General features: G+C 34.5%; 1 protein-coding gene across 1 annotated transcript in view; it reads right to left on the bottom strand.

Moving 5' to 3' along the window:
• Positions 1-449: 449 nt before the first annotated feature.
• Positions 450-2,649, bottom strand: part of FAM170B (family with sequence similarity 170 member B) — a 16,487-nt gene continuing 14,287 nt past the window's right edge. The window contains exon 5 of the mRNA XM_074285244.1: positions 450-868. The gene's annotated coding sequence lies outside the window, so the exon portion shown is untranslated. The remainder of the gene's footprint in view (positions 869-2,649) is intronic.

Below are 2,649 nucleotides of genomic sequence, written 5' to 3'. Positions count from 1 at the left end.
AGACATCCAAATGGATAGCTTAGAAACTGCTCTTCTAATGGAGCTTAATAAATATGTTGGTTGAGCAGTTGTCCAAGATGCTTGTCTTTGACATTTAATGATGATAATTTTAATAGGCTTATTTTCCCTTCTCAACTTTCCCAAAAGGGATCCAACTCTAGGAACAAGAGTAATGTTAGAGAGGCTACTGTTGTACAAAAGTCACTAATCAACCAATCACAACCATCCTGGTGCAAAGACAGGAGAAACATGGATCTCGTGAGTTATCAACAATGTAGTATAAATGACTTTAATGTCCTATAGCCTCCTAAGATGTATACTTTATATACCTTTATATTTTAAATCTTTATATCTAAATTTTTATTTTTGTATTTTCCTATAAACTGCTTATATTTGTATTTTCAAACAGGACCCATTAGGTACCAAAAACAGGACTTATCATCCAGAGTTAGGCTTAAGAAATAAATGTTTGAATTCAATAACAGGCTCTGTAGGGTGCTGTATGGGAATGGAAGTTCAGAGAGGTGTCTCTGACAACACGGGGCTGTATAGCTCAGTATGAGAGAGATGGAGAGAATGAGTCATGAATTTAAACCAGCCATTTATGTTCTTAATGTCACATTCAGGCCAGTCCTTCCTTTTGTATGTGGCCCTATAATCGAGAACAGACCACATGCATTTTGACTCACTCCATCACCCTTTTTAGCCAGAAAGCTCCCATTGGACAGTCACACAGCCTGTATTTCCTGCCCCTTCTTTTACTCTGCTCTCTGTTCTAATCACGCAGAGTGTGAAGGGTGGCTCCTGCCTATAGACACTGTTGAGGTCCTCTTCATGTTCCTTGGTTCTCTTCACCATTCTCCTGGATCTGGTGGTAATTAAAAAAAAGAGATAATTATAACTCATCCATTGAATTGCCCTTTGGTTTTAAAAAAGGCTGTACATAAGACCAAAAGCTATTCTCCAAGAGGCAAGTTATCAAAGGATATGAGCAAGCAATTCTCAAAAGAATTACAAACTATAGTCAGGTGAAAGAATGCTCCAAATCAGCAATAATTTTAAGATGTAAATTTAAACAACTTTGAGGATCATGGAATTGGATATTAGAAACAATCCAGTCCAATTACAACATCTTATAGAGGAAGAAATTGAGGAATAGAGAAATTACATCCATGTTTGAGATGAGGGCTTCCTAATTCTACATCTTATGTCGCATTCTTTCACCTCATATTCAGTTATAATATAAGTAGTTCATTTGAGTGGGAGGCATTTGTGAGGATGAATCAGGAAAGATTTTTTTTCAGAAGATGACTAATGATAAATAAGAGAAAGATTCTAAGGCAGAGATAAAGAGGGAAAAATAAGTGTACATTATAGGAATGGGGATGACCAAGTGCAAAGGTATGAAATTGTGAAATGGGGCATCATTTGCAAGGAACAGAGACTAATATTTAACATATCTAATCCTATATCTTTTTTGTGAGGAAATTGAGGTTATGTGATGTGCCCAAGCAGTAAGTATTAAATGTAGGTATTAAAGGTAGGATTTGAACTCAGGTCCTCCCAGAGCCATCACTTTCCACTATGCCATCTAGCTGCCCTTCTATTCTTATTTCTAATCTTTGTTCTGGAGTCCTTTTGCTTCTGATATAAGAGCAAGGAACAGATTTGTTAGCTACATAGGAAAGTGAATTTTCTTAGCTTCCCTGCCCATTTTTATTGTTTTTGCTTTCTAAATGGGGACATAATCACAAGTTAATCATATATTTCATAACTATACTTCCAAAGTCACAATTACTATCAACTTAGGGCCTTATAAAATTTGCCTCTCTTAGAAGTCATAAGTCCAATAGTTTTTTATACATACATTCATTCATACATACATATTTACATATGTGTTACATATACATATGTATATGTAATATATAGTATGTATATATATGTATTATGAGTTATCTATATAGAAATGATCAATATCACTACTAGATGTTTTTCCAAAGATTATTAGGGGAAAAGGAAAAGAAACAATATGTTCTAAAATATTTATAGCAGCTCTCCTTGTGGTGGCAAAGAACTGAGCAATTTGCAGAGATTCCTGTCAGTTAGGGAATTGCTGAAAAAGTTGTGGTGTATGTTTGTGGTAGAATGCTATTATACTGAAAGAAATGATGAGCTCATTGATGTTATTTGATTTTATTTTTTATATTTTTGAACATGGTAAAAATATATGTAAATCCAAAATTGGCATACATAGTTATATAATTATCTTGCTGCACAAGAAAAATCAGGTCAAAAAGTAAAAAAAAAAAAAAAAAAAATCAAAGAAATAAAATTCAAGCAAATCACAACAAAAAGCGTGAAATTCTTTGTTGTGGTCCATACTCAATTCCCACAGTCCTCTCTCTGGGTGGAGATGGCTCTCTTCATCACAAAATCATTGGAACTGGCCTCAATCATCTCATTGTTGGAAAGAGTCACGTCCAGAGTCGATCATTATATAATCTTGTTTTTGCCGTGTATAATGATCTCCTGGTCCTGCTCATTTCACTCAGCATCAGTTCATGTAAGTCTCTCCAGGCCTTTCTGAAATCATCCTGCTAGTCATTTCTTAGAGAACAATAATATTCCATAACATTCATATACTACAAT

Source organism: Sminthopsis crassicaudata, chromosome 2 (assembly GCF_048593235.1).
Source record: "Sminthopsis crassicaudata isolate SCR6 chromosome 2, ASM4859323v1, whole genome shotgun sequence".
In the NCBI taxonomy this organism is placed as follows: Eukaryota; Metazoa; Chordata; class Mammalia; order Dasyuromorphia; family Dasyuridae; genus Sminthopsis; species Sminthopsis crassicaudata.
Note: the sequence above shows the minus strand (reverse complement) of the source record. Positions and strands in the feature narration are given on the sequence as shown.